Genomic DNA, 23,326 nt, shown 5'->3' with positions numbered 1-23,326 from the left:
TTCTTTGTTCTTCCTTCTCTGCCCTTCCTCATTCATTCATCAAACATTTATTGAGCATCTACTCTGTACCAGCTGGAACACACATATGAACAAGACAGGAGTCACTATATATCTGGTACAGGAGCTGGGAAGTTGCATTGAATGTCATTTATTTGTTCAATAAACAGTGTTCAATAAACATTCCTGTGGTACTTGGTATTTGAGTCTCTGCTCCAGGCATTGGAAATATAGGTGTGAACAAGAGATATATTGCCTTCATCTCCATGCAGGTAAAAATCTGGGTGGGGAGAGATGTCAAACAAAGAAGTTCGTAGCTTCTCTGATCTGGCCCCTTTTCTTTTATCTGACCTCGTAAGATAAAAATATAATGATATAGTTTGAAGGGGCTTAGTGGTCTAGTCCACGTAGGCATCTTTCCTCATTGGCTTGACTTTCATGAATATGTTCAATCTTGAACTATGGAAATGTACAATTTTGTGTTAGAATAATTGCGTTTGTCTGTACAACAAGGAGAATGTACATTTCCTCCATTCATTCTCGAGAGGGGGCAGTTTTCTGCAGGAAGCACAAATCTCAAGTTAATGTCCTACCCTCTTCCTTGGCCACTCTTCCTTATCCCCAAGAAGACCCAAAGGGTCAGTGGGGTGGAGGGCAGCAGATGTAATGTACTGTTTAACTCAGGCTCTTCAAGGTTGCACTGTTGGAAAACCAAAGCCCAGCTGGGGGACAGTGGGTTGTAGCCACAGCTGGGACTCTTGCTTTCATGGATTTCAGTGATTTTGTTATAATTTCAGTGGCTTGTGATCCTCACCTCGAAACCTGAGGTGTACACCTGCTGGGAAAAGGTTCTGACATTTTATGTCAGAAATAAGATAGAAAGAGCCACTATATTTTTTGTTCTTAATGTCCGTGGCACAATGATTTAACCCGTCTGTGCAGGGGGCTGCCACCCCCAGTTTTTTCCAAGCACCCTGTAGTAACAAACAGAGGTCTCTAGGACCCCATGCTTATGCCCACCTCCCACAATCCCAGCATTGTGGACAGAGCAGGCCTGGACCCCCAAAGGCTTTTGTGAACTGTAGCTATTTAGACAAGCTTCTTCTGTCTTCCTTTGTAAACAATTCTGATCTCACAGAGTTTTATGGGCATTTAATGATACATGCTTCATAAAAAGTATTTTATAGTCAGTAAGCCACTGAACTTATTGCTGTTCTTGGGTATAATAGTAATGAGGTCCTTGGTTCTTACTTCTGCAAATATAGAATGTTTGGGAAATTTGTGGCGGATTATGTCTTCCAAAGATGGCATGACCAAATCTCCCATCCCATGTGTGCTTTCTCAATGTGAGCTTACCACTCCCCACTCAAAAGTGTGGCCTGTTTCTTCATCCTCTTGACTCTGGGTTGACCCCATGACTGCTCTGACCAATGGAATATGGCAGAGTGACGCTGTGTCGGTGCTGCCCTCAGCGAGCCCGGCAATGTCTGTTTCCCACCTCTTGGGGCCAGCTGCCGTGTAAGAGTGACTGTCCTGAGACCTCCAGATAGTATGCCCCATGGTGAGAAAGAAAGCCAGGGAACAGACAGGGGTAGCAGGCATTACATAAGGAAGCCATCCTGGAAGTGAGTTTTCCAGCCCCAGCTTTCTAAATTCCCACCTGAATTCCTGAATTCCCAACCCCCTGAACTGTGAAAGAAAATAATGGCTGTATTAAGATACTCACATTCGGAAGTAGTTGGTAACCCAGCAATATGAAACTGTAGTAGTCCTTTGTTCCTATTCCAGGTTTCGGTGTCTTTTCCCCAGGGCCTTGTTAATTGTGTTGAATTGAGAAAAGCACAGGCTTTTCCAGCCCAGGTGGTCTCGCGTGTGAATCTTGACTCAGCCACCTATTAGCTGGGTGTTCATGTAACACTTTGAACCACTTGCTTTCTTACCTGTTACAGGACCTTTTAGGGCCTCCCGGAGGTGTAGGGAGGCTGCAGTGAGCCAATCCAATCAGAAGCGGTTGGCAGCGTGCCTGGCCCTTAGCGAACTGTCAGGCATATGCTGGGACTCAAAGACCCTCCCCAAGCTCTGTGACGCACCTGCTGGCAGGCCCACAGCCCTGTGAGACCAGTTCCCAGCAGTACTTAAGGCTGACGTATTCTGGGGTCGGCTTGCAGGATGGGCAGGGGAAAGGCTGCATAGTGTGGCAGCTTTGAAGGTCACTCATGATCTCTCAGTCAGTACCTATTACATGTGCCAGGCCCCTCTGTAACCTCTGTTATCTCTTTTAATACCACTCCCTTGATCCCCCTCTCTGTTTTACAGATGAGGAAACTGAGGCTGGGAGAAGCTGATGTGGCTCATCTAAAGGACCTATGGTAGCACTGATAGAGCCAAGATAAGTCAAGATCCTGGACCCCAGATCCAATATGAGGCAATCACTTAGAATTTTTGACTTCAGCAAAAGGTGGAGGAGATAAGAGAGTATCTGAGAGGCATATAATTTTAATCTTTAAGCACTGCAACACAGTGGCTCCTTGAATAACATGAAAAACATTGAATTTCTTCAAAGCTGCAAATACCAGAAGTTTACTCCATCCAATTGATTGTTCTTGGCAAAATAGGCTTAAATGGCATCTTATTCCTTCTGTTTCCAGTTGGAGGTTCTTCTGTTTTGAGCATGTGTGTTCCTCTGTTCTGGAAGTTTTTCTTGACAGAAGCAGAGAGGTTTTTGACAAACAACTTTAATATTCTTTGTGTCTGTTTGCTGGCTCTAATAATCCTGCAAGTTTACAAGGTCACTGTTAAGATTAAATCTGAGTCATTGGAGGCAGTTGTTGACACATCATTATTTAAATTCTGAGCTGCTGAAGGACTCTCATCCCCATGAGCTATGACTCACTGTCCAAATGAACACCCCAAATTCCACAGAGGCTGCTGAGCAGGAACTCTGGACTCCATTAGGGAAACAAGCTGGCTTTGCTACTTGCCTCCTCTGTGTGATGAGAAAAGCCCTACTTCTGTTGCAGAAGTGTGGTGTATATAGAGAATGAGTGTGTCTCTGAAGATCTGGGCTCTTATCTTGTTTCTGCCACTTGCTGTGACCTTTATCTTTTCACCCGTTCTTCATAGCCCTTCCTGTAATTTGTGCTTACATGTTAATATATTACACAGTAAAAGATATGATCTTAAGCATATATGAAATTTTACAAAGATATGCTCCAAGCGAGCATCACCCAGGTCAAGTCATGAACATGTTCACCACCCCAGAGGGCCCCCCCATGCTCCTTCCCAATCAATAACCTCTCCAATTACCACTGTTCTGATTTCTGACACCATGGGCTGGTTATATCTTTTTAAGAATTACATGTAAAAGGAATCAAATGGCAAATACTTTGTGTCTGGTGTTTTTGCTCAGCAAAATGCCTGTGAGCTTTATCCATGGTGTCGTGTGCATCAGTAATTTGTTCCTTTTCATTGTTGAGTGGTATTCCATTACATGGATGTGCCACAATTTGTTTATTCATTCTCCTGTTCATGACCTACCTCCTACCCTGAGCTGTTTCCAAACTGGTTATTATGAATACAGTTGCTGTAGCTATTTTGTACATTATCTTTTTGGGAGACTTAAGTTTTGATTGCTCTTGAGTAGGTACTTGAAATGGGATTGCTGAGTTGTCAGATAGGCATGTCTCCTGCTCTGTCAGACACTGCTAATCAGTTCTCACACTATCGGTCTTTTAAGATTTTGTCCTTTCTGGAGGGTGGCTAGTGGCATCTCAATTTAGTTTTAAGCTGCATTTTCCCAATGAACAATGATGCCGAGCACTTCAGTGTATGCTTATTGACCGCTCATGTGTCTTTTATTTTTTGTGAGGCATCTGTCTAAATATTCTGCCCATGGAAAAATATTTGACTTTATTGGTAGAATTGATTAATAAAAGTACTGTCTGTGGAATGGATTGCAGAATGTAGCTTAGGAAAATTAGAAAAATTTAGATGACTTCAATGAGAAAAATTGCTGAGTTCGAGACATTGAGGGCAGCAGTGAAAGCAATGGATATGATTGCTACTTTCTTCCTGGGATCCAATCCATGATTGACACAAAGCTTTAAGCGTGAGATCATTTGCCTTGTTTAGCACAAAGAGTTGGTAGGGATAACTCTGATAATAATCTGTGAGAATTTTACACACACACACACACACACACACACACAGAGCATTGTGGAAGGACAATGAGCTCAAGGTCAGGTAAATTGTGTTCTAATTCTGGGACTTTGGGAAATATGATATAAAGGGGATGTGTTCAAACACAGCTAGCCCCACAAGAGGGAGACATAAAATAGAGCGTATTGGGGAAAATTCATAAGCAGAGAAGTAGAATGCAAGCAATCCTCTAGACTCTGTTCCTGCAGCTTGGTAGAGATAGGCAGTGCCATGGCCACAGTTCCAGAAGAGAGGGGTTCCACTTCTGTGAGGCTAGTTATACTGATGGGTTTGGGAAAGAGGATTTTTATACAACTACATGGCAATGGGAGTTTCTTGGTGCTACCAGGAAGCCTATAGACCCAGGAATAGGGCTCGTAACAACCTGCTCTTCTGTTGAGATAACGCAGTCCTGCTGCCCTTGCTCTTTGTTAAGTCCCCAAGAATGGGGGATTAAATGAGCCTCAGCCTTCAGATTTGTCTCTCTTCAACAGATGCTTTAACCTCTTTGAATCCCCGTATTCCTATCTGTAAGATGGACATAAATACCTATTTTAAAGCATACTGTGAAAGTTATTAAGGAATTATGTAAAATACAAGCACAGTGCTTAGCATATAGTTGAGCTCAACAAGTATCAGTTTTCTTCATTTCAAGGGAAGAAAATAAAACAGTGGCCAGTAGTTAAATCTTAATGCACATGGGCACTGTGGCTGGTTAGCCGGTGACAACTCCTTGGCTGGAAGAGCCATTTGCTCTCCCTTGACATCACACCTCCTTATGGAAAGCCTTATGGACCGAAGGGTTTATGGTAATGGCCTCTGGGGATTGTAATTAGCACATGGGGAGGGCCAGATGCATTCCTCACTTTCAAGTAAGACTTTTGGTATGTAGTTGTTGGATGTTGGGGGAGGATACAATTGGTTTGAAATCGTATATTTCAGCACCAAGACATTGGATTCCTAGGGGTGTCTAGAGTTTACGTGATCTAATTCATGGAGGTGTGCATTATGAAATACCTGATATTCATAATGGAAAAATGAGTATTAGAGAAAAACATCAAAAGCTTCCTTTTTAGAATTCTTTTAGCAAAAGCTGATTGTTTATTACGGGCTGTGGGTTGCTATGGGAACAGAGGGTGTTGAATTTGGGAAGAATTGAAGTAGATATTCTAATATGGACAGGCATGGCTTATATACACTTAGAAAAAAAATACTGCATTTTTAGAAACAGGATTGAGATGGTGTGTAAAATAGTTTACAGGGTCAAGAAAATGTCCTGAGTGTCTGTATCTGACTGGCCTCTATTTTCTAGGGTCACCCTTTCAGTCCCCCACTGCATTTTACTTCTTAATGATAGTGGAATCTATTTATTTATTTATTCATTCGTTCTTCAATAAGTAGCTTTTGATACATACGTACCCACATTCTGGGGGATATTCACAGAAAAACGTGGTCTCTCAGAGTGATTTCATGAGAATAGTAGCACATCCCTGTCACTGGCTGACTTTCCCCTCTGAATTAGTCTGCATTTCATTACTGTACTCAGTTATTTCAATACTGGGGAAGTTTAATATAAAGAATTATTAAGTTATGATAAGATAGTATGTGTAATGATGGCAAAATAACTCTGAAAGATACCCATGGGGTAACAAGGATGGAAGGGAGTGCTCAGAATTCCCTGAAGAAGGTCTCTTGCAGTATGCTGGATGATGGAGAACATGGCTGGGTTGTAGGAGGTGGAACTCATCCACACTAACTGGACAAACAGCAGCAACCCTATGGGATGTGAGCTGAGGCTGGGAGTTAGGGGTGCGGAGGGAGCTGGGGAGGTGCCACTGTGGGGTGGAGGCTGCAGCCACAGTGTCTGCAACCAGAGGGTTGCAGGAAGGTGATCTTTGGGCCAAGGAAGAGGCTGTGAGATCCCTGGATCTGCCTACTTTGGATATGCATTTGGGGCAGATTGCCGTTGGATGTCCCATCCATGAGCGCTGCTGATGACACAGAAAGTGAAAGTGGAATTAAGAGAAGCAAAATAAAGCAAGTCTGACCACGGAGAGAAGCCCCTGCCTCCTGCGATGTCCCACCAGCACCCTCTATTGACAAGCCTTAGAATTGTGCCCACCGTAATGGTTCAAATCCAGTCCAGTACTGCCGAGCAGGTATTGAAGGGTGAATTTGGAACTTAGAAGTGATCCATCAATAACTGGCCCACCATCTTGGTTGAGGTTTATCTCATAAAATCACTGAAAATGTTTGACTTTCACAACCATTCCCAAAGAGGCTTCGTGGGCTGCCAAGCTGGAAAGTTGTATAAAGGGTTCTGGAGCAAATCCTTCAAAAAGGATTGCACTCCTATTTTTGCTCCAGAAGGAAGATCTGGGAGGCAAGTCTGGGTTGGTAGCAATCATTTTGACTCAGCCCTTCCCTGCTGAAAGGTACTTTATATCCATTTGATTTACAGACTAGGAATCACAAGGGCACGAGTTTGTCCCCAGCTCTATGCCTTTGGACCTTCTGCAGTGATGTCCTTGGTAGGAAACCAGTGTGTGCCTATTGGTGCTCCAGGACTGGCCTCCAAAGTGACAGCCTCCTCTGTCACATCATAGGCTTAGCCACCATTCCCTAAAGTAGAAGTCACATGTTTTTCTGGAATGGGTCAGACAGTAAATATTTTAAACTTTTCAGGCTTTATGGTCTCTGTTGCAACTATCCACCTCTGTCTTCATGGTGCAAAACATTCGTAGACAACAAGCACATGAATGGCATGGTTCTGTGTGGGGAGGGATGTCCACTATTGGATCTAACTAGTGTGTCCCTATGAATGCTCTAGCTCCTGTGCTAGACTGGCCTCTCTCTTTCCGGAAGAAATCGCATCTCAGGTCTCAGTGCCCTATTATAGGTCTCGGTGGAGTCCCTGAATACATCCTAATGAATAGCCCTGTCTTTGAATCTGAAGCATCAATGGTTGGGGTCCTGGTTACTTCCTACCTAGAATGCCCCAGTGGTTTTTTAAAAAAATTATTTATTTTTATTTATTTGAGATAGATGAATAGATAGATAGAGAGTGAGCATGAGCTGGTGGTGGGGCAGAGGGAGGGAGAGAAGCAGGCTTTCCTATGAGCAGGGAGCTTGATGCAGGGCTGGATCCCAGGACTTGGGATCATGACCTGAACCAAAGGCAGACACGTTGCTGACTGAGCCACCCAGGTGCCCCTGTCCCAAGTGTTCTTTTTCAAATTTGGTCTATAAAGTTGGGCTCTGCAAATCCAGTAAGATGTCAGCTTTTGCTGAGTTACTCAGAAGACAAGATATTGTTAGACTTACTGTGGTGTGCTGTGGGAAAAGAAAATCCACTTTCCTGTCTAGGGATCAGCAACAACAATACAACATCAACAAAGCATCCATGGCTATGTTGTTTTATTATTCCTGAAGGCAAAATATCGTCACTAAAGACAAAAGATCATCTATTATTGTCACCTATGAAGTTTCTTGGTTAGAGAAGATTTGGCAAATTTGAATATATCTGATAATGAATTTTAAGGAAAAATAGGGCTAACAGAGTGAAACATTAAACTAATTGCCTTAGCGGTAGTGGTGGGTCAAGCTCTCCAGACGTACATCTGCCGACGTGCCTTTATCGTGGGCTGGTGTGCCAGCCTGGTGGCTATGCGCCCAACTCACCATCTCATATGATAAGGTAGTCACCAAACCCTGGCACTTACCTGTGTCTTCTTTTTTTTTTTTTTGGTTCCATTTAAATTCTGGGGCAAAAGTGTTGATGCTGAGATATTTGTGCCCTTTTGATAACTGCTGCTTAAGCTGCTTCTTTGACAGACAAATTCTAATTAAACAGTATAATAAGTTGCAGAAACACAATGGCTCTCAGTGCTTTTCCTGTGGCATGTCACATCTGAAAAAGCCACATCCTGTAACTTGCAGATACATTTTTAGGAACTGTCCTTGTGAAGTCGCACTGGCTGTGTCTCCAGAGATGCTGGTTAGGCTAACACCCTCTCTCTCTCTCTCTTTTTTTTTAGTGGAAACTATTTTTAGGTAGCAAATTAATTGTAGGAAAGTTCAGGTCGAAGAGATTTGTATTCCATTGCAGGAAATTCTGCCCTTGGCTTAGGAATGTTACAACAGCCAATTCAGTGGCTGAGTTGGGATTTGAACCCTGGTCTTTCTGTCACCATACATTCCAGAAAATAAAAGGCAAATGAAGAATAACCTCCCATACAACAATAACAATGACAAAAACATGGGCAGCCCGTGTGGCTCAGTGGTTTAGCTCCGCCTTTGGCCCAGGGTGGGGATCGAGTCCCGCTGCAGGGAGCCTGCTTCTCCCTCTGCCTGTGTCTCTGCCTCTCTCTCTCTCTGTGTCTCTCATGGATAAATAAACAAAATCTTAAACAACAACAACAAAAACAAAACCAAGGAGATTGATTTTGGAGATGAGACTGGATTTGGATTTGCAGGAGGGAGGGTCATTACAGTGGGATATCTGGCAAACAACTATGAATGGCCTGAACTGCGGGTGACAAGTGCAGAGTGGAAGCTCAGTTGTGAGAGTCTCCTGTTTGCGGCTCTATTAGTATTTTTATCCAATACTCTGTTTAACCTCATTACGTGGTATTTTTTATACATTGCAGTGGAAGAAACACTAATGAGGAGTCAAGACAAACTTTCTATACTGAGTTTTGCCTTTACAGTTGCTATGTGCCTTTGCGTAAGCCGCTTAACCTCTCTGATTCTGGAATTGAGCCATCACATCTGAATTTGCTGGGAGTGGTGGGCCTTCAAGCCAACCTGGGCTTGTTCACATGGCACACGCAGTGTTCCAAGAGGGTGGAAGCAGCTGGGTCTTAATGCCTCTTCTGTCACATTCCATTGGTCAAAGCAAGTCACAGGGCCAGCCACATGGGAGGTGCTGCAGAATAACATGGTGAAGAGGTAAGGAGAGAGGCAGGAAAATTATTGCCAGCAATCCACACCGGGTTAGTTTTTGTTCTGGGATCTTTCAGGAGAATAAGTGATTAATACAGTGTGGTGATTTGATGTGTGATGTGGGTGTGTGTGACCTTAGGTAACAGGAGAGGCAGGTGGAAACAGCAGAGAGAATGCTGGACAAGGAATCAAGGCTTAGAAGTGGGGTGACCTTGGACAAAATATGTAGCCTGCTGGGATCTCAGTTTTTTATCTGAAGGTTCTTAAAACCTTCATTAAACCTGACCTAATTGACACACTGGAACCACAGTTAGGGGAAAAAAAGGGTGATCCTTGAGCGTTTCCATAGTTGCATGCGTCAGTGATCTGGAAAGTGAGGGAATGTTAGTGTCAGCCACTCTGATCACTGAGGGGTTCTGTGGTATAAAATACACCAGTTTTGAGCCTGGCTCCTGGACTGTTGTTTCACTGAAGGAGCTCTGAGTAGCAGCAGATGAACTCTCTGAGGCAGGCCCTTCCCTGTGGGAAATCTTCCCTGGTTAGCTCGGCTTTTCAATTGCTTGACCCCTTTGGGGGCCTTGGGTTGGTAAAGGCTTCAGGTACATCTATATTCTGCTCACTTGTCCTGGGTGATTTTCAACTATGTTTTCTGGTTGTGAGAAACATATGTACAGATGGCAGTAATTGGGAATTTAATAATTTTTTGATGTTTCTTTTGGTGCTTGGAAAATCCACTGAGACTGATATATATTTTTTTCAGTGTTTCCCTGTTCTGTGCTAAAATCGTACGTGAATTTTATTTTCTCCTCTTCTTTCTTTCCCCTTTTTTTTCTTTGAAGCACAAAGCAGGCTAACTTTGAAGTCAAGTTTCCTTTTTAGAGGATGCATGTATCGGTTCCTTATTTTCTACTTGTGTTTTTATTGCTATAGAGTTCTTTATTACTTTTTCCCAAGTCGTTTCAGAAATAAAAAAAGATGTGGGAATAAAACTACCAGAGTCAGAGATTCAAACAATCTGAGCGCTGTCTCCCCTTGAGAGTTGCTCTGTGGCTGTGGTGGGATTCTAGGGCTTTTTTACCTGTGTTATTTGATTATTGGGCTATCAAAACTTTATCAGCTCCGTTGCTTGACTCCCCAAAGCTTTAGAGTAACAGAAGAATTGCAAGTAGTGCTGTTATCACGAGTTGCAACTCCATCTTCAAGGGAAGCAGTGCAAAGGAATGCAAGGTTTTTGGAGGAAGTGTGAAGACAACTGGATGTTGGGCCCCATTCCCCAGCCAAGGAGGGGTAGCCTTGGAAAACCTGCTTCAATACTTTGGGCTTTGCTTTCTCCACCTTAAGCTGAGGCTTTTTACTTAGTTTTTGCACCATGTTTTTTCATTTTAGACCTAAAAGGAAACTAGCTTCATAGATCTTAGGCTAAGAAATATTTAGTGTTCTGTGGGGTCTAATCATAAGTATATACTACTTGTATTAAGATTTTTGAAAAAGTTGGAAATAATATATACCTTTTCCCCTGCTGAAGCTCAATTATTTCTCCTTTGGTGAACCTCTAGGTTCTCGGTGTGGGACCCCAAGCCAGGAACTGCTGAAGGCTTGTCTCTCTCTATCACTCGTTGTGGTTTTCAGTTAGAAAGTAAGGCTCTTATGATAGAATCTGGTCTTAAAGAACAAGCAGGAGATCTGGCATGGCCAGTGGTGAGAAAGCAGAGGCCAAATTGCCTTTCAACCTTTAAATTCCAGTTTTTACTTTTATGTGTGTCTGGATGTGTTTGTTGGGTATGGTAGCAAATTGGTCTTTCTTCAGGTCCAAAGTCTTTGCTCATCATATTAGTGGCATCATCTCATTGGGGTCACTCTCTGTGAGTTTTGGGGTAAAATAATTCATCTCCACTCCTCAGGGTAACTTTTTGCCCAGGTCCAAAACAAGAGTGAAAAGTGGAATTTGAGAGATATGGAACGGGATAGGGTGGTATCAGGCAATTAGAATGTTTTTTAGTTTTCTGGAGAGGGAAGAACACCATTAGCACGTTTTCTAGGAGAATTCCAAAAGATGAATGTGGTCAGGACATGCTCTCTGTAATTAGACTTCACACCCTCCATACATTATTGATGCTCAGGGTGTCTTGGCTTGTCCATGGGTTACTATTATGGAGGGAGATCAGAACTTGAGCCCCCAAATTCAGGAGGCATAATGTCACATGCTCTTGCCCTTACTACTGGTACTACCATAACCATAACCATAACCATAACCACTGCCTATTACTGCTAACTAACATTTATTAGTAAGTACTTGCTACGTGCCAAGAAATGTATGTCTACATTCATCATATCACTTAATATTGAAAACAGCCCTTTATGGCAGGTAGCATTATTATCCTCATTTGGCCAATGTAGAAATGGAGGCAACAGGCCTCTTTTGTCTTGCCCAGTTGGTGAGTGGTAGAGGTGTAATTTGAAGTGAGCCACCTAGCTAGCGTCTTAAATATTGTGCTATGCAATCTCCACAAACACATACGGCTCTCTGGGTCTGACCATGAAGATCACAGGGATTAAAATACTTCCAACTATTTTGTATTCCTGCCACTAGTTCAAGCCCTGTTCAGTGGCTGAGGTCAGAGCTGCAGATGCAGAGGGTCACAGATGCTGTGGAAGCTTTCAGAGTAGAATCTCTGAAGGACCCACTGAGAGTATGGTATTGGAGAATGTACATAGCAAATTTTTTTCCTATTATTCACAGGACCTCCATGTTCTTATCTCTACCTTATTATTTTTTTAAAGATTTATTTATTTATTTATTTATTTATTTATTTATTTATTTATTTATGAGAGAGAGAGCACGCATGCATGTGAGCAGGGGGAGGGACAGTGGGAGAGGGTGAAGCAGACTCCCTGCTGAGCAGGGAACCCAGTACTGGGCTCAATCCCAGGACCCTGAGATTACAGCTTGAGCCAAAGGCTCACTTAACGGACTGAACCAGCCAGGTGCCTCTTTACCTTAATTTCTTAACAATCTCCCCTTGTTCTGTTAACTGCAGCAATGTCAAAAATCTTGTAGTTCCCTGAGTTCATCATGTCTCCTGCTGCCTGAGATGCTGGCCCCCTTCACTGTCTTTCACGTGGTAATGCTGTCTGTCCTTCCAGACTGACCATATGCCCTGATGGGCATTCTCTTGACATCCTTCTAGGTTCTTCCTGGTTTCCTGGAACTGCTTACTCTTCATCCAAAGTGACACACACAGGGTATTTATCGTGGTGAATCAAAATGATTTGTTTCATAGGGCGCCTGGGTGGCTCAAACACTCGATGCTTGGTTTTTGGCTCGGGGCATGATCTTGTGGTTGTGGAATCAAGCCCTGCTTTGGGCTCTGTGCTCAGCACAGAGTTTGCTTCAGACTTTCTCTCTCTCTCTCTCTGCCTTGCGCCACCCTCCCCCCCACTTGCTCTCTTTCAAGTAAATAAATAAATAATATAAAAATCTTCAAAATTATTTGTTTCATGTCTATTTCCTAAACTTCTCTAGAACAAGGGCTGGAGTCTATTCATCTAGCATCTCTAGAGCCCAGCAGGAACATCTTTGCTCTATGTCATATTGCCAGTCCCAAACAAATCTGGGTAATGCTCTCTTTTCTGAGTGAACAGTTAGCTTTCAATGCCTTTTTATTCAATTGAGCCATATGAAATTGCTGTTTTCATAAGTCAAAATTGCCTGAATACCAGCATTTCAAATGTACATTTCCCCCGTATACGATCCCATTTTTCTTCTGTTCCTTTCCTAGTTTCCTTTGCTTCTGCTTAAACACACCAAGGGTTATACCACCCATCATAAACACATCTTTTCCTCATTTGGGCACTGCCTTCCCTTGAGTTCTAAACTTTCTGAAAGAGAGGTCCACATTCAATGTTTCCACGTCCACATCACCGGCCCATGCTTCCATATTTTCCGTCTGATCCAAAGGCTGCTCCTGTTCTTTGTCTTCATTGACCTTCCTGCAGCTTGAACACACTGTGACCCCCTTTATGAAACTCTCACCTTCTGTCACTCCATGACAAAGAACTCCCCTGCCTCCACCTCTCCCGGCCCCATAGTTGACTCTTTTTCCCACCCCTGACTCTAAATAATCATCTCCTGTGTCCTGCCCATGAATGTCTTCTGTTTTCTTCTCTCCCTTGGGAAGATCATGCATTCTCACAGATTCATCTGCCATCTGGGAACAGATGAGTTGCACATCTACATATCCAGCTGGAACACGTGCTCCAGGCTCAGCATTTTCTCTGGCCTCTGTGCATCAGTAGGACCCCAATAAGACCCATCACCTTTCCCCACAAATCACCTTTTCTCCCTGTTATTTCTCCCTCAAATGTTTTTGCTGTTCTACCTCTGTAAGCATTTCTACCAGGTTTTCCCCATCTAAATCCTCACCCTTGACTGTTTAGTTTTGGTATCGTCACTTTGCTCCATCTTCCACCAGCACCACACACACACTCGTCATTGAAAACGGTCACTGGCCAAATGGATTTGATCATTTTGGCATTTCCCACAGTGACTGGCACTATGCCCATGTTAAATAGGCCTTCAATACATATATATGTTGAGTTAAAAGAAAATAATCTTTTAAATTACAGGTACAACCTGACTGCATTGGGACAATGTAGGAACTAGAAGAAAGAAAAGAAAAATCACTCATAAATCTACTACCCCAGCTCACTGTTACAATCACTTTGGTATATTCTCTCCTATTTGGTCTATTTCCCCACTCCTATTTTTACCTATGGTTTACAAAGTTGTCATTGTTACCCTGGAAGTCCAGCCAGAGCACACAGAGTTTCTCAGCAGTGATGCAAAAGGCTGCATTGTAGCTATAATGTTGCTAACCAAGCATTCCAGCTCTCTGCCTTCCTGGCAGGATGGTACTGCCTGGTTCCCTGTAGTTAAGTGAGGATCTGCGACCAGTTCTGGGCAATCATCAATTAATTGTTGATGCCTCACAGCACTCTTTCCATGGTTATTCCATCGACCTTGGTCCTTGAGTGAAATGGTGACCCACAAGAACCTCCAAGTGACCCCTGATGGGCATAAAGTATTGGTGACAAAAAAGCTTTATTTAAGCCATTAAAATTTTGGGTTTCTTGTTAGCATAGCAAATCTTTGCTTAGTCTGAGATATATATTGCAACTTCTGGGAGCTTGAGAAAAGTCTGAGAGATTCTCTGGTTTAACAACATCATTTTAAATTGAGGCTGAGACGAGGGAAATGCCTGAAGTAATGGAGTCAGGATCGGCCCTGGACTAGAGCCCAGGTCTGCCCTCTTCTCGAATACTCTGTTCAGCAGCATTCTGGGCTCTGCATGAAACCAGCCTTGCATGATGCTGCCCTCCTTTTTCTCTCAGCTTTGTGGCAACATTTCTGCTGCAGAGTGTGTGGGGCCGGGCTGTCTCCGGAGTCTGGGTCACTGGCCTGCTCTAATTTTGTACCTTGACAGGTGATTTGGGAGAGCCTAGGGGGCTGCTTTTGGAGCCCTCTGCAAGATGCCATGGCACAGGTGTCCACACCAGCACCACGGCAGCTGTAAGAGTGCTGCCTTCTCCAGATGATCGCCCCGAGTATTATGCAACAACATCTCTGTTCAAGTGAAGGTTCAACCATTCTAGTTTAGAATGATCCAATGATGATGAAATTCTCAGATTCAAAGGTATGAGGATAATTAGGACTCTTGTTAATCATTCTGTATCCCTCTCCCCACCCCCAGCCCCCAGCGCCGAGATTCACACAGATTAATTACTGCCTGCTATAAATAAATGCAGAGAAAAGCAATCTGCCTAGGAGAGGCAGAGGGTAACTCATTTAATACATCACAGCTTTCCGCACACCTGTTCTCCCTTCGCTGTTGCCATGGAAACCACACTTTATAAGAGAAGCTATGCATAATTAGCATGGATGGAGGTCTATATCAATCAGAATAATTTGGAAGAATACTAAAAACCCAAAGGAGCAGGCAAAACTACTTGTCTCAGTAGGAAGGAATCAAATCTCCACTGTGTGGTAAATGAGGAGGCAGTTACAGTAGGAAATCAGCAAAATTAGCAATTCTGGGTCAGCTGAAAAACAGGGAGACCGTTTTACTCCAGTAGAGAGAAAGAAAACTTTGTCATGGACTTTGACTTTTTTTTTTTTCCTTTTCAGGGCTATTTAGAGCCACACAAAGGAAATACCAAGCCAAACAAACAAACAAACACATAAATTAATTTCAAGGTGGTGGGGCTTGGATGACAGGAGCTACATCTCTGATGGGGGGCTTTGCACATCTGGGGAGCCCCTGCTACAATACTAGGCAGTAAGGCTGGGGCTCCAGCCTCCAGCTGTGGGATGGGAAGGTCCCTAAGCGGAGGTTCCTTCTGAGAACAATGAGCAGCTTTCAGTCAAGGTTTCAGATTTTATGAGTGTTTGGAACCATCAAATTTCTTTTTAGTGGTGGAAAGGACTTCAGAAATAATGTGGTTTAGTGTTCTAGTTTTCAGAGGAAGAATGGGGATCATGGAGAGATGCAAGGTTGCATCTTGCCTGAGGTTTCAAAGCCAGCTGGTGGCCAATCTTGAACCAGGACTAGCTCCTGGGTTCTCACTGAGCACTGTTCACCAAGGCCACTGATCAGATTGCCACAGGCTTGGTTGTCCTGGTCAGAAATTCCTAGGTCCTTCATTACCATGGGGATGAAACTAGCCCTAGTACGAGAGATCATTCAGACTTTGGCTTTTTCAATCTTTGGCAATTTCCTTTCCTTTGTTGACATACAAATTCATTCACTCATTTATTCATTTATTCATTCATGTACCATTCACTAGGTAAAACAAAATGATATTAAGTTCTTTTAAGATAACACATGTACAGGGGCACCTGGGTGGCTCAGTGGTTGAGTGTCTGCCTTTGGCTCAGGTTGTGATCCCCGGGTCCTGGGATCTAGTCTTGCGTCAGGCTCCCTACAGGGAGCCTGCTTCTCCCTTTGCCTATGTCTTTGCCTCTCTCTCTGTGTCTCTCATGAATAAATAAATAAAGTCTTAAAAAAAATATAACCCACATTCAAAACTGCCTGTGAACTCTGAATTTACAGAGCTCTTACTGGATCATGGTTTATATTAATTAATATTCACTCATTTAACATTTATATATTGAGTACCTACACTGAGCCAGCTCTATTCTAGGTGCTGGGCTACAGCCTTAGGAAAGGCATGGAAATCTCTGTCCTTATAGAACTTGCATTCTAGAGGGGAGAGACAAGACCTTAAATATGGAAACAAATAAGATAATTTCGTTTAGTGATAAGGTCAGTGAAAAAAAATAAAGTGAGGTAAATGGGCTAGGATTTTATTCCAATGGCAGTGAGCAGCAGAGGATTTAAGCAGGGGGTGAAGTGGTCTGAATTACCAGTAGCTTTCCTTGTTCCACAAAGCAGGATTTGAGGTCATTCCCCTCTGAGGGATGCTTGGGCCAGCACAGACCCTTGGGTCTGTGTCTAGGAACTTCCATTGCCTTCAGAGCAGGCCTTAGGGACAATGGTAGAGGCAACATAGCTTGGGTATGTGACTTTCCCTTCTTTCACCTTTTTTTGGTTGCTCATTCTATGCTTTACTTCTTTGCGGTTTTGCTAATAATTAAAATAATAAAAATGAGACTAGTAGCAGCAGTGAAAAGGCAATAGCAAACTTTTATAAAACGAATCTTTACCATATATATGCCTGGCATTGTGCAAACTGCCATGTGATATTTAGATCATTAAATCCTCAAAACATGGAAACTATCATTAAGTTGATTTTATGGACAAGAAAACTAAGGGTGGAGATTAAGAAGTTTTTCTAAGGTCAAATACTTAATTTAATGGTGGTACTAGGATTTGAAATCAAAATATGTCTGTCCTCAGAGTCTATGCTGTTAACCTTTATGCTAATTTAATAAATCAATGGTGTCATATGTTAATAGAGAAGGTTTAAATCCTACAGCTCCCACATTTGGGAAGTGGGAGAAGGAAGCATAAATGCATAGTATCTACTATGTGCAGAGAAGTATGTTAGACACAATAATCTCCTTTAGCCTTTACAACTGTCACCTCAAATCCTTTCTGGAATTAATAATTCTTGCAATGTTCTTGCAAGAAAGGTATCACATAGCCCATCTTCAGGAAGAAGAAATACAGGTTCAGAGATATTCAATAATTAGACTGGGAGCTGCTAGGATTTGGCCCTGTCCTGTGGTACTCCAAGGAGGTCATGACAGCAGAAGCTTAGTGTGGGCCTACCTGGGAATTTGGCTATGCCACAATGGTTTTTAAGGATGTCCTCAAGATAGCCTGGTGGAGGGCCTGGAGTGATGTATCACCTGAATGGGTTGTCTTTGGTCCTTAGTAGCTTTATCTGGGTTTTTAGGAGTTCCTGGGGTGAGAGTATAGTGAGATCTGCATGATCCCCAACTCCTGCAAGAAGCTCAGTGGTCATGGTGAGTACGGCTGTAGGGCTCCCTGCCCATGGTAGACAGGGCGCCCTGGAGCCATGGTACACAGTTCACATACAGGCTGTCAAGGGTGGGGGTAGCTCCAGGCAGGGCCCTGAATCTCTGCCTCCATAGGTATCACTCACTTCTGCCTATTTGTTGGTGATGGGCTGCCAGAGCTGCCAGAAGACTTCTAATGATGTGAGTGCATGGTACAAATAGGGCCTTTATGGTTGGTATGAAAATGTTTAACTGGATGTGAAATCTATTCACATTGTCCCAGGAAATTTCAATGTTAGATTTATCAAGGAAAAAAAAAGGGAGTGATCTTAGATTGCTAAAATGTAATTTCAACTGTTATATAACTGTTTTTGAATAATTGTAAGATGCCGATGGGAAGTTCAGAGATGATGTGGAAACCCACATCTAATAGCATGTCATGCTATTAGAAATCTGTCTCAAATGGGAATAAGTACATCTTCAGATAGTTTTCCATCATTCTTCATCATTTGTGTGAACTTGTATGAAACATTTTATCATTGTTGACCATCATGAATTTGAAATGAGCATCACTCAATTGCCTTGATCAGGAATTGAACATAGCCCTTTCATATCTAAAAAGTCTTGGGAGTTTATTTATATCCATTCATACTTAGTATCTTCCATGACACTTTATATTTTAGTTTTTTGATATTAATATAATAAGGCATTGATTTTCCTCCAAGTTCCATAAGATGTACTCCATCCACCCAACTCTTCAGGTTTATTCTAGGGTGCCAATTGGCTTCATTTTTTCATTTGTGGCATGGTGTGAAATAAATTGGGAGGTATTGTAATTCAATCTTCTTAAAAGTTTCCTGTTGGAGAAGTTCTGGCTGGATTAATTAGGATGAAGGTACAAGCTCTGGGTCAGGGGTACTAGGTCAACACCAAAGAAAGAGAGCAATCAGGAATCAAAGTCACTTTAGAGTCAGGTGGATGGAGTTCAGGGCTGGGGACTGCACTTGGCAAGCGGTACTCAATTCAAGACTGAACTGGGCAAAGACAAGAACTTGAAGTCCATGGTGAAGGAGGATGCTGATCATGGGTTCTTGGTCAGGACTAGTTGAGGAGGTTGCTTGGGGGACTCACTGCCATGGAGGGGCCTAAGTTGAGGCAAGAATTTGTGAGCACCATCACCGTTGGGGTGGCAGCCAGCAAGGACTAAATATAGTCTGCAAAGAAGTAATGTGATTGTGAGCTTGCCAGATACCATGAATAGAAGGAAGCTCCTGTTGTGTACCTGGTGAGTAAGACAGAGCTGGTCTGGCTCTTAGGGCCTTGAACCTAGGGATGGTTGGAAGATTAAATTCTCCAGGAAGCTAACAAGACTCCTTTCAGTCCCATTGGTGTGGTGGACATAAAGATGCATCCTGGAGATCTGTGATATGGCTGAAAAGGCTAGAGTGAAGCACAGGTGAACAGCTATGTGTAATAGCAGTGAGCTCTGTCACACTGGCCTTGTGGAGAAGCCACCCCAGGCCCCTTCACCATGGTACATGCCTGATCAGGGCTCCATCCTAGCTCTGCTCCATTGTTTGCACAATGGGGTGGTGGGTGTCCCCTCGTGGATGGCCCACAACACAACTTAATCACCTGTATCGGTTAGCCTTTGCTGAATAACAAGTCCAAACTTTTTAGCTTAAAACAATAAACTTTTTTTTTTTAACTCACTGTCCTGTGAGTTTAAAAAAAAACAATGAACTTTTTTCACTGTCCTAACCCCAGATTGGAATTCTGGGTTTGCACATGAGTCTGTGGTCAATTGGTGGGTCAGCTGGGGCTTGGATGGTTTTACATGGTCTCATTCACATATCTGGCCATTGGTTGGCTCTTAGCTGGGACAATAGGGGTGATTGGGTGGGGGTGTCTTTCATACTCTAGGAGGCTAGCCTGGGCATGTTTATGTGCTGGCAAGAAGAGCAAGAGGACAAGCTTCAGCGAGAAAGTGCTTTTCAAGTCTCTACTTGTACCACATTTGCTTTGTTTCATTTGCTGAAGCAAGTCACATGGCTAGACCCACAACTAGTGTGGGAGGGGGAGCTACTGCCCAAAGGTTATGTGAACAAATTGGATCGTTATTGCAAATAATCAACCATGCATAATTTCAATTCATGTTTGAAAAGAAGGATTGATGTAGGAGGTAGTGCATGATCCATTCTGTATCAGGAGGGCTAGGAGAAGGGTCCAAGCAAGTAACTAGTTTTGACTCATGTAGGTGACTTGTAATGTCTTTCCTCAGATTTCTATTTCTTTATGTTTTAACTTCTGATTTGGGGCACTTTGGAGGTTAGCCTTAAAATACTTGTATTCTCTCTACTTCCTCTGGGCTTGTTTGTTTCTTCTAGAATGTACTTTCCTAATACTTTTGTGTACAGAAGCCAGTCACTTCTCTAAGCAGACTTCATCCCTTACAGATTTAAAATTTATGTATTATCTTTTTCTTTTATAATCAATAGAGTATTTATCACAAATGATGATGATGTGACCCAGATGAAGTAGGATAAAGAGTTTTCTCTGGAATGTTTATATACACAGGCATTGTGCTGGACCTGCTAATCTTCATTTTTAAACAGTTTCTTTGGAAAAATGATTATCCTGGCCTTGAAACTGGAATGAATATTTTATTATGGATGCCAACTTTAATAGCATTTTTATAGCAACAAAGTACATCTTGAACCCAAGCATTCCTCTTTATTTCAGAATCTTATCAACAGTTATTTTGGTCAAGGTTTAGCACCAAAGATCGATTTTCTGTTTATTCCTTTGGCTTTTATATTGATTGTATATATAGACTGTTGTACTGAATATGGTTACTTATATATATGTACATGAATAAAATATGTTTAATAAGCATGCATAAAATGTATGAACTTGAAAACTGTTCCCTGGTGGAACATAATAGTCTTGGTTGAAATATCTAAGTGACTTCCAAAAGAAATCATTAGTTCCACTCCAGTGTATTTTGTTCCTGCATAGGAGGTCACACTACACACAACAATGATTCCCATTTTTTGTTGTTGTTGTTCTACAATTCCCATGAGAATTCTAGTAACTGTTATATATGGAACAGAACAAATTAAAAAAAAGTTGGTTCCTAGAGGCGCAGATAAGACTTTTGATTTTATTACGTTATTATGGTAGAAGACCTTTAAAATGAAGAAATATGGTGCTGTGGGAGATTGCAAAAATTCTCTCTCTTACCTACTTCAATCTGTGTCTGTGCCCTTCACAAAGTGATTTTGCAACTCCTCTTATCATGAGTTAAAGTTAATTTCCCTGCCTCTGACTCTAGGCTGGCCTTGTGATTTGCTTTGCTAGTAGAATTTGGTAGGAATGACCGTTGCTGGATTTGAACGTAGGCCTCGAGAGATCTTGGGCCTTCACCTATCTCTCTTGGGATTGCATCCTTTACCAGAGTGATCATGCCAACCTAGCTTCCTAGAGGGTGAGAGATAATGTGGACCAGAACCAAGTCAGTCCAAATGTCTCTGACAAGGCCTACAGATATCTACAAAGTTTTCCTTGGTAGGTGAATGCAGATATATGAGTGAGCACAGCTGAGACCAGCTAAGCTTGGTCATATCTGCAGAACCACTCATCTAAGCTAGAAACTCATGAGCAATAATAAATGCTTGTTGTTTTAAACCATTAAATGGTGGGGTGGTTTGTTATGTAGCAATAATTGAGACAGATAGGATCATAGAAAGGTGAGCTCCTTGAGGAAAGGGCTCGTGTCTGACTCTCTAGTTGTTATGAGTTCTAGCACACAATATGTGTTTATTATTAAATGTATATTAAATTTACGAGTCCCATGTGATTTGTTTGGTTTCCTGGGTTGGAGGCCTTTCGGGTGTCACAGCTAGAAGGATGGTATCATAGATCATGGGATTTCTATAGGAGAGGAATGGATTCTCTAACAGAGATGTTAATTGTTCCACAATATCTTCTCTTAATTATTCCTCCTTAGTTCTAGACCTTCTAGACCCTTAGACTTTAATTGGACATAGGACTTCCAGCTATAAAGATTTTGTTTTCTGGCCTCTTCTACAGCTATTAGTATGACTACATTCTGGTCAATAGGTAGAAGTGAAAGGGAGGGAGTGTGCATTCTTTTCCCCTTCCTCCCTTTTGCTGGTTGGGATGCAGATGAAACCAGGCTGGAAAAGGGAGTAGAAAACATGTGCCAAGGGTCCCACATGGATCTTGGGTCCTTGATGCCTTTATGAAATTTTCTGTGGTCAAGGTTCTTAATTATTTACTCACTCTTCCCTGTAGGAGAATAATTTATTGTCACTCATTGCCATGTGATTAGCAGTACCTCCCTATAGACACACACCTTTACTCTATTTTTAGGACATGTTTTGGTCAATGAGAATGAGCAGAGTGATGTATGTCACATCTGATCAGAAGCTTTAAAAGCCACTGCACATTTCCCCAATTCTCTTGCTCTTTTTCTGTGTCACAAGACAGCATTTCCCAAATAAGGGTCCTGGCAGAAGGAAACATATGGAGCCGAGTCATAGCAGTCAACTTCTATCTACTAAGTGAGTGAGAAATACTTCTAGATGCCTGTAAAATTTGGAGAAGACTTACCTTTGGACTTCTTTTATACAAGAGAGAAATTAACATATTTTTCCTTGACATTATTTTGATATTGAGACATTATTTTGTGTTTTCTGTCCCTCATGGCTAAATTGGATCATAACTAATTTTACCTTTTATATTATTCCAGAATGAGAATGATATGACTATTCACTTAATTGACGCAAATTTACTCAGCATGTAGGTTAAGGTTGGCACTGTGTAAGGCACTGGAGGCACAATGGTAATCAGAAAGGACCCAGTCCCTGTCCTCTTGGTTACACAGAGATAGAGCCAGAAAGATATTTGGAGAAAATTTCAGGGAATTAAAGGAGTATAGTAGGATTACCTGTTTTAGATTGGGAAATTAGGAAACACCTCTTCGTGAAAATGGTATTGTAGTCGACATTCAAAGGAGGAAAAAAGGATCAGCTAGGCTAAGAATTGAGGAAAATGGAGAGAACAGCACTTCAGGCAGAGGGAACAACAGGTGTAAAGGTCCTGAGGTAGAAAAGAGCTTTGTGTTTTTGAGGGATGAAAGAAGTCAGGCTATACGTTGATGCACAAGGAGGGAAACAGGCAGATGAGGCTGAAGAATGTGGCAGAGGCCAGATTGCATAAAGCCTTATAGGCCATTCCAAGTATTTTAGTGTTTATTTTTAGAGCATTGTAGGAACTGTTGAACATAGTCTAATATGATTAAATTTATGATATAAGATCACTTGGTTGCCTGCATGGAAAGTAAACTGAAGGAGAATATGTGACTCAGGGAGGCCAGTGTGGGGTTCCTTATGGAGTGTACATGAATGTATACATTGTTTTACCTTTTACATTTAGATCTCTAATCCACCTGGAATGGATTTTCTCTATAGTTAAGGTCAAGATATACTTTGTTCCCCATATGGGTATCCAATTGACCAAGCACCATTTATTGAAAATATCTTTTCCCTATTGCTCTCCTATCATACCTCTGTCATAGATCTGTTTCTAGACTATTTATTGTATGTTTCTAAATTATTTTGTTCCATTGATCTATTTTCTATCCTTGCACAAATACCACTTTATCTTCATTATTGTACCTTT

The sequence above is a fragment of the Canis aureus genome, chromosome 22 (genome assembly GCF_053574225.1).
Source record: "Canis aureus isolate CA01 chromosome 22, VMU_Caureus_v.1.0, whole genome shotgun sequence".
Taxonomy (NCBI): Eukaryota; Metazoa; Chordata; class Mammalia; order Carnivora; family Canidae; genus Canis; species Canis aureus.
This window is presented reverse-complemented; position numbering follows the sequence as displayed.